At 30.6% G+C, this 16,895-nt stretch overlaps 1 pseudogene; it reads left to right on the top strand.

Moving 5' to 3' along the window:
• Positions 1 to 16,895, top strand: part of LOC135559948 (serine/threonine-protein kinase/endoribonuclease IRE1-like) — a 97,598-nt pseudogene that overhangs the window by 12,844 nt on the left and 67,859 nt on the right.

The following is a 16,895-nucleotide window of genomic DNA, read 5'->3' as shown; positions in this document are numbered from 1 at the left end:
TAGTATAATAATATATACCTACAGTATAGTATAATAATATATAGTATAATAATATATACCTACAGTATAGTGTAATAATATATAGTATAATAATATATACCTACAGTATAGTGTAATAATATATACCTACAGTATAGTATAATAATATATAGTATAATAATATATAGTATAGTATAAAAATCAAATCAAATTTTATTTGTCACATACACATGGTTAGCAGATGTTATTTGTCACATACACATGGTTAGCAGATGTTAATGCGAGTGTAGTGAAATGCTTGTGCTTCTAGTTCCGACAATGCAGTGATAACCAACAAGTAATCTAACTAACAATTCTAAAACTACTGTCTTATACACAGTGTAAGGGGATAAAGAATATGTACATAAGGATATATGAGTGAGTGATGGTACAGAGCAGCATACAGTAGATGGTATCGAGTACAGTATATACATATGAGATGAGTATGTAGACAAAGTAAACAAAGTGGCATAGTTAAAGTGGCTAGTGATACATGTATTACATAAGGATGCAGTCGATGATGTAGAGTACAGTATATACGTATGCATATGAGATGAATAATGTAGGGTAAGTAACATTATATAAGGTAGCATTGTTTAAAGTGGCTAGTGATATATTTACATCATTTCCCATCAATTCCCATTATTAAAGTGGCTGGAGTTGGGTCAATGACAGTGTGTTGGCAGCAGCCACTCAATGGTGGCTGTTTAACAGTCTGATAGCCTTGAGATAGAAGCTGTTTTTCAGTCTCTCAGTCCCAGCTTTGATGCACCTGTACTGACCTCGCCTTCTGGATGATAGCGGGGTGAACAGGCAGTGGTTCGGTGGTTGATGTCCTTGATGATCTTTATGGCCTTCCTGTAACATCGGGTGGTGTAGGTGTCCTGGAGGGCAGGTAGTTTGCCCCCGGTGATGCGTTGTGCAGACCTCACTACCCTCTGGAGAGACTTACGGTTGAGGGCGGAGCAGTTGCCGTACCAGGCGGTGATACAGCCCGCCAGGATGCTCTCGATTGTGCATCTGTAGAAGTTCGTGAGTGCTTTTGGTGACAAGCCGAATTTCTTCAGCCTCCTGAGGTTGAAGAGGCGCTGCTGCGCCTTCTTCACGACGCTGTCAGTGTGAGTGGACCAATTCAGTTTGTCTGTGATGTGTATGCCGAGGAACTTAAAACTTGCTACCCTCTCCACTACTGTTCCATCGATGTGGATAGGGGGGTGTTCCCTCTGCTGTTTCCTGAAGTCCACAATCATCTCCTTAGTTTTGTTGACGTTGAGTGTGAGGTTATTTTCCTGACACCACACTCCGAGGGCCCTCACCTCCTCCCTGTAGGCCGTCTCGTCGTTGTTGGTAATCAAGCCTACCACTGTTGTGTCGTCCGCAAACTTGATGATTGAGTTGGAGGCGTGCGTGGCCACGCAGTCGTGGGTGAACAGGGAGTACAGGAGAGGGCTCAGAACGCACCCTTGTGGGGCCCCCGTGTTGAGGATCAGCGGGGAGGAGATGTTGTTGCCTACCCTCACCACCTGGGGGCGGCCCGTCAGGAAGTCCAGTACCCAGTTGCACAGGGCGGGGTCGAGACCCAGTGTCTCGAGCTTGATGACGAGCTTGGAGGGTACTATGGTGTTGAATGCCGAGCTGTAGTCGATGAACAGCATTCTCACATAGGTATTCCTCTTGTCCAGGTGGGTTAGGGCAGTGTGCAGTGTGGTTGAGATTGCATCGTCTGTGGACCTATTTGGGCGGTAAGCAAATTGGAGTGGGTCTAGGGCACATATGTCAGAGTCAAGGCCCGCGGGCCACATCCGGCCCGCAAGAAGGTTTTTTACGGCCCCTGGGATGATCTTGATTTATTATTAGAACCGGCCCGCAGCAAGCCGGCAGCCCGCAGATCTTTTACACGCACCAATACTACATTTCCCACAATGCAAAGGTGACGCACCGAGCAGTAGGCTGCTTCATTTCAATATTTATTGGCACAGCAGTCGTCAGCATCACAGTAAAATTAACTTTCAGATACCCATCAAAAATGGCAAAACGGAAGGTGGATACTGAGAACCGGGGGTTTCAAACAAGGTGGGAGTCGGAGTATATGTTCACGAAGGTAGCTGGAAAACCTGTGTGTCTTCTGTGTGGAGAAAGTGTGGCGGTACTGAAAGAGTATAATCTGAGACGACATTATGAAACGAAACACGCGGACAAAAACAAGAATATGGACATGGAACAAAGGCTACAAAAGGCAGAGGAATTAAAACGAGGCCTCAAATCTCGACAGGCTCTGTTCAAAAAAGCCAAATCACAAGGCCAGGCTGCTGTCAAGGCCAGTTTTATTTTGGCAGAAGAGATCGCTAAATCAGCCCGGCCATTTACGGAGGGGGATTTCATCAAAAACTGCATGATTAAAGTTTGTGACGAAGTTTGCCCAGAAAAAAGGCAACTCTTTTAAATGTGAGTCTGAGCAGAAACACCATTGCCGAGAGAGTAGACCAGTTGTCCATCAATCTAAAAGAGCAGCTTGTGAAAAAGGGAAAAGATTTTATTGCATATTCCTTGGCTGTGGATGAGAGCACCGACATTTCTGACATTGCCCAGTTGTCAATTTTCATCCGCGGAGTGGACTCCAACCTAAGCGTGACAGAGGAGTTTTTGGCTTTACGTCCTATGCATGGCACAACTACGGGGCATGATTTGTATGAAGAGGTGTCAAGATGTGTAAATGAGATGGAGCTGCCTTGGGAAAAACTCGTGGGTTTGACAACCGACGGAGCACCTGCGATGTGTGGACACAGGAGCGGACTGGTGGCGAAGATACGGGAAAAGATGCAAGAGGAAAACGCGACAGGTGAGCTGACAGCTTATCATTGTATCATACACCAGGAAGCGTTGTGCGGTAAAGCCTTGAAAATGGAGCATGTAATGAGCATCATCACGCGCACAGTTAACTTTATCAGAGCCAAAGGTTTGAATCACCGCCAGTTCAAGGCATTTCTGACGGAGTTAGAAACGGAGCATGGTGATTTGCCTTATCACACAGAGGTGCGATGGCTAAGCCAGGGAAAGGTGCTTCAAAGATGTTTCGAGCTTCGTGAGGAGATTTGTCTGTTCTTGGACAGCAAAGGGAAAGACACAACACAACTCCGAGACGAAATGTTTCTGTGTGAAATGGCTTTTCTGTGTGACATTACGAGTCATCTGAATGCAATAAACTTGCAGCTGCAGGGTCGGGATCGTGTCATCTCTGATATGTACAGTACAGTGAAGGCATTTAAAACCAAACTGACTCTGTGGGAGACGCAGATGCGGAAAGAAAATTTGAGCCACTTTCCCAGCTGCCAGACCATGAAAGAGAAGCTCTCTACCAGTGCGTTCCCGAGCACACAGTTGGCTGATAAAATAGGTATGCTTGCCGCTGACTTTCGACGCCGATTTGCTGACTTTGAAGCACAAAAAGCAGGTTGGAACTGCTCGGTAACCCATTTGCTGTTGACGTGGAAAGCTCACCACCAAACCTCCAAATGGAGTTGATTGACCTCCAATGCAATGATGCACTGAGGGCAAAATATGCGGCAGTGGGTGCTGCGGAGTTCGCCCGTTTCCTCCCGGCACAATGCCCCAGCTGCGCATCCAGGCTGCTCAAACGTTGTCTATGTTTGGCAGCACATACCTGTGTGAACAACTGTTTTCTTTGATGAACCTGAACAAAACATCACACAGAAGTCGACTTACTGCTGAACACCTCCACTCAATTCTGAGGATTTCTTCAGCTCAGAGCCTTACCCCGAACATTGATGAACTTGTGGAAAAGATGGGACACCACCAAGTATCACCCTCAACCTCAAACAAGTGAACATTACTGTGCAATCACATATTTAGAGTTTTTACTCAGTTCAAGTTTAAAAGTTAAAATTTAATATTTGTTTTCACTGCATGTTACTTCTCCTTAAACAAAGTGTTGTTTTTGATTAATAGATTTTTGCACTTTATTTTTTTGTATTTCAATCCAATTATATTTTAAAAATATTTCAGTTGAGTGGATGATAGAAAATTGCTATTATTGTTTTTTCTTTGAAGTAAATTTAGCCCACTTTTGCTAAAATAGAAAATATAGTCTACTGATGGTGCCTTGAATACCGGTTTCTTTCATTTAATGTTCATGTTATGGGGATATTTATATAAAGGAAATTTGTCTTTGTGTCTGTTGAAAATTAAAGATTACTGACAGAGCCATAAGAAAATATTGCTTTATTTATCTGATCATATTGTAATATATTTGTTAGGTTTTCAGTAGGTTCAATTAGGTTCACTAGACTATATGCGTCATTTAAAAAATTTTCAATGAACATTCGAACAGTCCGGCCCTCGTCTTGTAGCTGATTTTTTTATTTGGCCCTCCGTCCATTTGACTTTGACACCCCTGGTCTAGGGTGTCAGGTAGGGTGGAGGTGATATGGTCCTTGACTAGTCTCTCAAAGCACTTCATGATGACGGAAGTGAGTGCTACGGGGCGGTAGTCGTTTAGCTCAGTTACCTTAGCTTTCTTGGGAACAGGAACAATGGTGGCCCTCTTGAAGCATGTGGGAACAGCAGACTGGTATAGGGATTGATTGAATATGTCCGTAAACACACCGGCCAGCTGGTCTGCGCATGCTCTGAGGGCGCGGCTGGGGATGCCGTCTGGGCCTGCAGCCTTGCGAGGGTTAACACGTTTAAATGTCTTACTCACCTCGGCTGCAGTGAAGGAGAGACCGCATGTTTTCGTTGCAGGCCGTGTCAGTGGCACTGTATTGTCCTCAAAGCGGGCAAAAAGTTATTTAGTCTGCCTGGGAGCAAGACATCCTGGTCCGTGACTGGGCTGGGTTTCTTCTTGTAGTCCGTGATTGACTGTAGACCCTGCCACATGCCTCTTGTGTCTGAGCCATTGAATTGAGATTCCACTTTGTCCCTGTACTGACGCTAGCTTGTTTAATAGCCTTGCGGGAGGGAATAGCTGCATTGTTTATATTCGGACATGTTACCAGACACCTTGCCCTGATTAAAAGCAGTGGTTCGCGCTTTCAGTTTCACGCGAATGCTGCCATCAATCCACGGTTTCTGGTTTGGGAATGTTTTTATCGTTGCTATGGGAACGACATCTTCGACGCACGTTCTAATGAACTCGCACACCGAATCAGCGTATTCGTCAATATTTTCATCTGACGCAATACGAAACATGTCCCAGTCCACGTGATGGAAGCAGTCTTGGAGTGTGGAGTCAGCTTGGTCTGACCAGCGTTGGACAGACCTCAGCGTGGGAGCCTCTTGTTTAAGTTTCTGCCTGTAGGCAGGGATCAACAAAATGGAGTCGTGGTCAGCTTTTCCGAAAGGGGGCGGGGCAGGGCCTTATATGCGTCGCGGAAGTTAGAGTAACAATGATCCAAGGTTTTACCACCCCTGGTTGCGCAATCGATATGCTGATAAAATTTAGGGAGTCTTGTTTTCAGATTAGCTTTGTTAAAATCCCCAGCTACAATGAATGCAGCCTCCGGATAAATGGTTTCCAGTTTGCAAAGAGTTAAATAAAGTTCGTTCAGAGCCATCGATGTGTCTGCTTGGGGGGGATATATACGGCTGTGATTATAATCGAAGAGAATTCTCTTGGAAGATAATGCGGTCTACATTTGATTGTGAGGAATTCTAAATCAGGTGAACAGAAGGATTTGAGTTCCTGTATGTTTCCTTCATCACACCATGTCTTGTTAGTCATGAGGCATACGCCCCGCCGCTCTTCTTACCAGAAAGATGTTTGTTTCTGTCGGCGCGATGCGTGGAGAAACCCGTTGGCTGCACCGCATCGGATAGCGTCTTCCCAGTAAGCCATGTTTCCGTGAAGCAGAGAACATTGCAGTCTCTGATGTCCCTCTGGAATGCTACCCTTGCTCGGATTTCATCAACCTTGTTGTCAAGAGACTGGACATTGGCAAGAAGAATGCTGGGGAGTGGTGCGCGATGTGCCCTTGTCCGGAGTCTGACCAGAAGACCGCTACGTTTCCCTCTTTTTCGGAGTCGTTTTCTTGGGTCGCTGCATGCGATCCATTCCGTTGTCCTGTTTGTAAGGCAGAACACAGGATCCGCGTCACGGAAAACATATTCTTGGTCGTACTGATGGTGAGTTGACGCTGATCTTATATTCAGTAGTTCTTCTCGACTGTATGTAATGAAACCTAAGATGACCTGGGGTACTAATGTAAGAAATAACACGTAAAAAAACTAAAAACTGCATAGTTTCCTAGGAACGCGAAGCGAGGCGGCCATCTCTGTCGGCGCCGGAAGTATAACATGTAGTATAATAATATATAGTATAGTATAATATGTAGTGTAATAATATATACCTACAGTATAGTGTAATAATATATAGTATAATAATATATAGTATAGTATAATATGTAGTGTAATAATATATACCTACAGTATAGTGTATTAATATATACCTACAGTATAGTATAATAATATATAGTATAATAATATATACCTACAGTATAGTATAATAATATATAGTATAATAATATATAGTATAATAATATATAGTAACAGTATAGTGTAATAATATATAGTATAATAATATATACCTACAGTATAGTGTAATAATATATAGTATAATAATATATACCTACAGTATAGTATAATAATATATAGAATAATAATATATAGTATAATATGTACCTACAGTATAGTATAATATATAGAATAATAATATATAGTATAGTATAATATGTAGTATAATAATATATACCTACAGTATAGTATAATAATATATAGTATAATAATATATAGTATAGTATAATATATACCTACAGTATAGTATAATAATATATAGTATAGTATAATATGTAGTGTAATAATATATACCTACAGTATAGTGTAATAATATATAGTATAATAATATATAGTATAATAATATATAGTATAGTATAATATGTAGTGTAATAATATATACCTACAGTATAGTATAATAATATATAGTATAATAATATATAGTATAATAATATATAGTATAGTATAATATGTAGTGTAATAATATATACCTACAGTATAGTGTAATAATATATAGTATAATAATATATAGTATAATAATATATAGTATAGTATAATATGTAGTGTAATAATATATACCTACAGTATAGTATAATAATATATAGTATAATAATATATAGTATAATAATATATAGTATAGTATAATATGTAGTGTAATAATATATACCTACAGTATAGTGTAATAATATATAGTATAGTATAATATGTAGTATAATAATATATACCTACAGTACAGTATAATAATATATAGTATAATAATATATAGTATAGTATAATATGTAGTGTAATAATATATACCTACAGTATAGTGTAATAATATATAGTATAATAATGTATAGTATAATATGTAGTGTATTAATATATACCTACAGTATAGTATAATAATATATAGTATAATATAATATGTAGTGTAATAATATATACCTACAGTATAGTGTAATAATATATAGTATAATAATATATAGTATAATAATATATAGTATAGTATAATATGTAGTGTAATAATATATACCTACAGTATAGTATAATAATATATAGTATAGTATAATATGTAGTGTATTAATATATACCTACAGTATAGTGTAATAATATACCTACAGTATAGTATAATAATATATAGTATAATAATATATAGTATAGTATAATATGTAGTGTAATAATATATACCTACAGTATAGTGTAATAATATATAGTATAATAATATATAGTATAGTATAATATGTAGTGTATTAATATATACCTACAGTATAGTGTAATAATATACCTACAGTATAGTATAATAATATATAGTATAATATAATATGTAGTATAATAATATATACCTACAGTATAGTATAATAATATATAGTATAATAATATATAGTATAGTATAATATGTACAGTATACTATAATAATATATACAGTATAATAATATATAGTATAATAATATATAGTATAATATGTAGTGTAATAATATATACCTACAGGATAGTATAATAATATATAGTATAGTAATATATAGTATAATATGTAGTGTATTAATATATACCTACAGTATAGTGTAATAATATACCTACAGTATAGTATAATAATATATAGTATAATATATAGTATAATATAATATATAGTATAATAATATATACCTACAGTATAGTGTAATAATATATAGTATAATAATATATAGTATAATATAATATGTAGTATAATAATATATACCTACAGTATAGTGTAATAATATATACCTACAGTATAGTATAATAATATATAGTATAATAATATATAGTATAATAATATATAGTATAGTATAATATGTAGTATAATAATATATACCTACAGTATAGTGTAATAATATATAGTATAATATTATATACCTACAGTATAGTGTAATAATATATAGTATAATAACATATAGTATAACATAATATGTAGTATAATAATATATACCTACAGTATAGTGTAATAATATATACCTACAGTATAGTATAATAATATATAGTATAATAATATATAGTATAATAATATATAGAATAATAATATATAGTATAATAATATATAGTATAATAATATATACCTACAGTATAGTGTAATAATATATAGTATAATAATATATAGTATAATAATATATAGAATAATAATATATAGTATAATAATATATAGTATAATAATATATACCTACAGTATAGTATAATAATATATACCTACAGTATAGTGTAATAATATATACCTACAGTATAGTATAATAATATATAGTATAATAATATATAGTATAATAATATATAGAATAATAATATATAGTATAATAATATATAGTATAATAATATATACCTACAGTATAGTATAATAATATATAGTATAATAATATATAGTATAATAATATATAGTATAATAATATATAGTATAGTATAATATGTAGTATAATAATATATACCTACAGTATAGTATAATAATATATAGTATAATAATATATAGTATAGTATAATATTTAGTATAATAATATATACCTACAGTATAGTATAATATGTAGTATAATAATATATACCTACAGTATAGTGTAATAATATATAGTGTAATAATATATAGTATAATAATATATAGTATAATAATATATACCTACAGTATAGTGTAATAATATATAGTATAATAATATATAGTATAATAATATATAGAATAATAATATATAGTATAATAATATATAGTATAATAATATATACCTACAGTATAGTATAATAATATATACCTACAGTATAGTGTAATAATATATACCTACAGTATAGTATAATAATATATAGTATAATAATATATAGTATAATAATATATAGAATAATAATATATAGTATAATAATATATAGTATAATAATATATACCTACAGTATAGTATAATAATATATAGTATAATAATATATAGTATAATAATATATAGTATAATAATATATAGTATAGTATAATATGTAGTATAATAATATATACCTACAGTATAGTATAATAATATATAGTATAATAATATATAGTATAGTATAATATTTAGTATAATAATATATACCTACAGTATAGTATAATATTTAGTATAATAATATATACCTACAGTATAGTATAATATGTAGTATAATAATATATACCTACAGTATAGTGTAATAATATATAGTGTAATAATATATAGTATAATATGTAGTGTAATAATATATACCTACAGTATAGTATAATAATATATATATAGTATAATAATATATAGTATAATAATATATAGAATAATAATATATAGTATAGTATAATATGTAGTATAATAATATATACCTACAGTATAGTATAATAATATATAGTATAATAATATATAGTATAGTATAATATGTAGTATAATAATATATACCTACAGTATAGTGTAATAATATATAGTGTAATAATATATAGTATAATATGTAGTGTAATAATATATACCTACAGTATAGTATAATAATATATATATAGTATAATAATATATAGTATAATAATATATAGAATAATAATATATAGTATAGTATAATATGTAGTATAATAATATATACCTACAGTATAGTATAATAATATATAGTATAATAATATATAGTATAGTATAATATGTAGTATAATAATATATACCTACAGTATAGTATAATATGTATAGTATAATAATATATACCTACAGTATAGTATAATAATATATAGTATAGTATAATATGTTGTATAATAATATATACCTACAGTATAGTGTAATAATATATAGTGTAATAATATATAGTATAATATGTAGTGTAATAATATATACCTACAGTATAGTATAATAATATATATAGTATAATAATATATAGTATAATAATATATAGTATAATAATATATAGTATAATAATATATAGTATAATAATATATAGTATAATAATATATATAGTATAATAATATATATATGTATAATATATATGGTATAATATATATATATAGTATAATAATATATACCTACAGTATAGTGTAATAATAATACCTACAGTATAGTATAATAATATATAGTATAATAATATATAGTATAATAATATATAGTATAATAATATATACCTACAGTATAATGTAATAATATATAGTGTAATAATATATAGTATAATATATATAGTATAATAATATATAGTATAATAATATATAGTATAATAATATATACCTACAGTATAGTATAATAATATATAGTATAATAATATATAGTATAGTATAATATGTATGGTATAATAATATATATAGTATAATAATATATACAGTATAATATATATAGTATAATAATATATATAGTATAATAATATATACAGTATAATATATATGGCATAATAATATATATAGTAGTATAATATATATACAGTATAATATATATGGCATAATAATATATATAGTATAATAATATATATAGTATAATATATATGGCATAATAATATATATAGTATAATATATATGGCATAATAATATATATAGTATAATAATATATATAGTATAATAATATATACAGTATAATATATATGGCATAATAATATATATAGTATAATAATATATATAGTATAATATATATGGCATAATAATATATATAGTATAATAATATATATAGTATAATATATATGGCATAATAATATATATAGTATAATAATATGTATAGTATAATATATATGGCATAATAATATATATAGTATAATATGTATGGTATAATAATATATACAGTATAATATATATGGCATAATAATATATATAGTATAATAATATATATAGTATAATAATATATACAGTATAATATATATGGCATAATAATATATATAGTATAATAATATATATAGTATAATAATATATACAACTCAGTATTAGGAAGGTGTTCTTAATGTTCTTACTAATTAACATATTGTTCATTCTGAACATTCCATCATATTATAATATATACAACTCAGTATTAGGAAGGTGTTCTTAATGTTCTTACTAATTAACATATTGTTCATTCTGAACATTCCATCATATTATAATATATACAACTCAGTATTAGGAAGGTGTTCTTAATGTTCTTACTAATTAACATATTGTTCATTCTGAACATTCCATCATATTATAATATATACAACTCAGTATTAGGAAGGTGTTCTTAATGTTCTTACTAATTAACATATTGATTATTAACATCTGAACATTCCATCTTTCTTAAATCTTTTCCAGATCCCATCATCCAGGTGCCTGTCTACCTTACTGAGTGAGTGACTCTGCTATATACACACACACACACACACACACACACACACACACACACACACTCTGACACACACACACACACACACACACACACTCTGACACACACACACACACTCTGACACACACACACACACACACACTCTACACACACACACACACTCTGACACACACACACACACTCTACACACACACACACACACACACACACACACTACACACACACACACACACACTCTGACACACACACACACTCTACACACACACACACACACACACACACACACACACACAATCTGACACACACTCACAAACACTCACACACCTGATAATCATTGCTACCGTGGGTGTGTTTTTAGGCCAGGGTTTCTCCCTGACCCCAACGATGGCAGTCTCTACGTCCTGGGAGGAAAACACAAGGAAGGACTGATGGTAAGAGAGAGACGGACAGAGCGAGAGAGACGGACAGAGCGAGAGAGACGGACAGAGACAGAGAGACAGACAGGACAGAGAGACGGACAGAGAGAGACGGACAGAGAGGCGAACAGAGAGAGTGAGAGAGACGGACAGAGAGACGGACAGAGAGGCGGACAGAGAGAGAGAGAGAGACGGACAGAGAGAGAGAGACGGACAGAGAGAGAGAGAGACGGACAGAGAGGCGGACAGAGAGAGAGAGAGAGACGGACAGAGAGACGGTCAGAGAGAGAGGGAGAGAGAGACGGACAGAGAGGCGGTCAGACAGAGAGAGGGTTAGAGAGACGGACAGAGAGACGGACAGAGAGAGACGGACAGAGACGGACGGACGGACAGACAGACAGAGAGACGGACGGACAGACAGACAGAGCGAGAGAGACGGACAGACAGACAGAGAGACGGACAGAGAGACGGTCAGAGAGATGGACAGAGAGAGAGAGACAAACTGAGAGAGAGAGACGGACAGAGAGAGAGAGACAGACCAACAGAGAGAGACGGACAGAGAGACGGTCAGAGAGACGGACAGAGAGAGAGAGACAGACAGACTGAGAGAGAGACGGACAGAGAGACGGACAGAGAGAGAGAGACAGACAGACTGAGAGAGAGAGACGGTCAGAGAGACGGACAGAGAGAGAGAGACAGACAGACTGAGAGAGAGACGGACAGACAGACGGAGAGACGGACGGTCAGACAGACAGAGAGACGGTCAGAGAGACGGACAGAGAGAGAGAGACAGACAGACTGAGAGAGAGACGGACAGACAGAGAGACGGACGGTCAGAGAGAGAGAGAGAGACGGACAGAGAGACAGAGAGAGAGAGAGAGAGAGAGACGGACAGAGAGACAGAGAGACGGACAGAGAGACGGTCAGAGAGACGGACAGAGAGACTGACAGAGAGACGGACAGAGAGAGAGACAGACAGACTGAGAGAGAGACAGACAGACAGAGAGACGGACGGTCAGAGAGAGACGGACGGACTGAGAGAGAGACGGTCAGAGAGACGGACAGAGAGGCGGACAGAGAGAGAGACAGACAGACAGACTGAGAGAGAGACGGTCAGAGAGACGGACAGAGAGAGACGGACAGAGAGAGACGGTCAGAGAGACGGACAGAGAGAGAGAGAGAGACGGACAGAGAGAGACGGACAGAGAGACGGACAGACAGAGAGAGACGGACAGAGAGAGAGACGGACAGAGAGACGGACAGAGAGACGGTCAGAGAGACGGACAGAGAGAGAGAGACGGACAGAGAGAGAGAGACGGACAGAGAGAGAGAGAGACGGACAGAGAGAGAGAGACGGACAGAGAGAGAGAGACGGACAGAGAGGCGGACAGAGAGAGACGGACAGAGAGAGAGAGAGACGGACAGAGAGAGAGAGACGGACAGAGAGAGAGACGGACAGAGAGAGAGAGAGAGACGGACAGAGAGAGAGAGCATTTAATATATATAATAATAGTATAGTATACTGTATAATATAGTATTTTAATATATATATAATAATAATATACTGTATAATATAGTATTTTAATATATATAATAATATACTGTATAATATAGTATTTTAATATATATATAATAATATACTGTATAATATAGTATTTTAATATATAATAATAATATACTGTATAATATAGTATTTTAATATATATATAATAATAGTATAGTATACTGTATAATATAGTATTTGAATACATATATAATAATAATATACTGTATAATATAGTATTTTAATATATATAGTAATAATAATATACTGTATAATATAGTATTTTAATACATATATAATAATAATATACTGTATAATATAGTATTTTAATATATATAGTAATAGTATACTGTATAATATAGTATTTTAATATATATATAATAATAGTATAGTATACTGTATAATATAGTATTTTAATATATAATAATAATATACTGTATAATATAGTATTTTAATATATATATAATAGTATACTGTATAATATAGTATTTTAATATATAATAATAATATACTGTATAATATAGTATTTTAATACATATATAATAATAATATACTGTATAATATAGTATTTTAATATATATAGTAATAGTATACTGTATAATATAGTATTTTAATACATATATAATAATAGTATAGTATACTGTATAATATAGTATTTTAATATATAATAATAGTATACTGTATAATATAGTATTTTAATATATAATAATAATATACTGTATAATATAGTATTTTAATACATATATAATAATAGTATAGTATATATATTATATATATAATAATATACTGTATAATATAGTATTTTAATACATATATAATAATAGTATAGTATACTGTATAATATAGTATTTTAATATATAATAATAATATACTGTATAATATAGTATTTTAATATATATATAATAATAATATACTGTATAATATAGTATTTTAATATATATAATAATATACTGTATAATATAGTATTTTAATACATATATAATAATAATATACTGTATAATATAGTATTTTAATATATATAGTAATAATATACTGTATAATATAGTATTTTAATACATATATAATAATAGTATAATATACTGTATAATATAGTATTTTAATATATATAATAATATACTGTATAATATAGTATTTTAATATATATAATAATATACTGTATAATATAGTATTTTAATATATATATAATAATAGTATAGTATACTGTATAATATAGTATTTGAATACATATATAATAATAATATACTGTATAATATAGTATTTTAATATAATAATAATATACTGTATAATATAGTATTTTATATATATATAATAATAGTATAGTATACTGTATAATATAGTATTTTAATACATATATAATAATAATATACTGTATAATATAGTATTTTAATATATATATAATAATAATATACTGTATAATATAGTATTTTAATACATATATAATAATAATATACTGTATAATATAGTATTTTAATATATATAGTAATAGTATACTGTATAATATAGTATTTTAATATATATATAATAATAGTATAGTATACTGTATAATATAGTATTTTAATATATATATAATAATAGTATAGTATACTGTATAATATAGTATTTTAATATATAATAATAATATACTGTATAATATAGTATTTTAATACATATATAATAGTATACTGTATAATATAGTATTTTAATATATATAATAATAGTATAGTATACTGTATAATATAGTATTTTAATACATATATAATAATAATATACTGTATAATATAGTATTTTAATATATATATAATAGTATACTGTATAATATAGTATTTTAATATATATAATAATAGTATAGTATACTGTATAATATAGTATTTTAATATATATAGTAATAATAATATACTGTATAATATAGTATTTTAATACATATATAATAATAATATACTGTAATATAGTATTTTAATACATATATAATAGTATACTGTATAATATAGTATTTTAATATATATAATAATAGTATAGTATACTGTATAATATAGTATTTTAATATATAATAATAGTATACTGTATAATATAGTATTTTAATATATAATAATAATATACTGTATAATATAGTATTTTAATACATATATAATAATAGTATAGTATATATATTATATATATAATAATATACTGTATAATATAGTATTTTAATATATATAATAATATACTGTATAATATAGTATTTTAATACATATATAATAATAGTATAGTATACTGTATAATATAGTATTTTAATATATATAATAATAGTATAGTATACTGTATAATATAGTATTTTAATATATAATAATAGTATACTGTATAATATAGTATTTTAATATATAATAATAATATACTGTATAATATAGTATTTTAATACATATATAATAATAGTATAGTATATATATTATATATATAATAATATACTGTATAATATAGTATTTTAATATATATAATAAGTATACTGTATAATATAGTATTTTAATATATATATAATAATAGTATAATATACTGTATAATATAGTATTTTAATACATATATAATAATAATAGTATACTGTATAATATAGTATTTTAATATATATATAATATATACTGTATAATATAGTATTTTAATATATATATAATAGTATACTGTATAATATAGTATTTTAATATATATAATAATATACTGTATAATATAGTATTTTCTATATGTCTCCAAAACTGTATAATCACCATCCCAGAGCTGGTCCAGTCTAATAATATAGTATTTTAATATATATAATAATATACTGTATAATATAGTATTTTTTTATATAATAATAATAGTATACTGTATAATATAGTATTGTCTATATGTCTCCAGAAACTGCCCTTCACCATCCCAGAGCTGGTCCAATGTCCCTGTAGGAGTTCTTGGAGACATTTACCTTGTTGGATCAGACATTGGTACCTTGTTGTCAGGACATCAGTACCTTGTTGTCAGGACATCAGTAATGTGTTGTCAGGACATCAGTACCTTGTTGTCAGGACATCAGTACCTTGTTGTCAGGACATCAGTAATGTGTTGTCAGGACATCAGTAATGTGTTGTCAGGACATCAGTACCTTGTTGTCAGGACATCAGTACCTTGTTGTCAGGACATCAGTAATGTGTTGTCAGGACATCAGTAATGTGTTGTCAG

The sequence above is a fragment of the Oncorhynchus nerka genome, linkage group LG15, assembly GCF_034236695.1.
Source record: "Oncorhynchus nerka isolate Pitt River linkage group LG15, Oner_Uvic_2.0, whole genome shotgun sequence".
NCBI classification, from domain to species: Eukaryota; Metazoa; Chordata; class Actinopteri; order Salmoniformes; family Salmonidae; genus Oncorhynchus; species Oncorhynchus nerka.
Note: the sequence above shows the minus strand (reverse complement) of the source record. Positions and strands in the feature narration are given on the sequence as shown.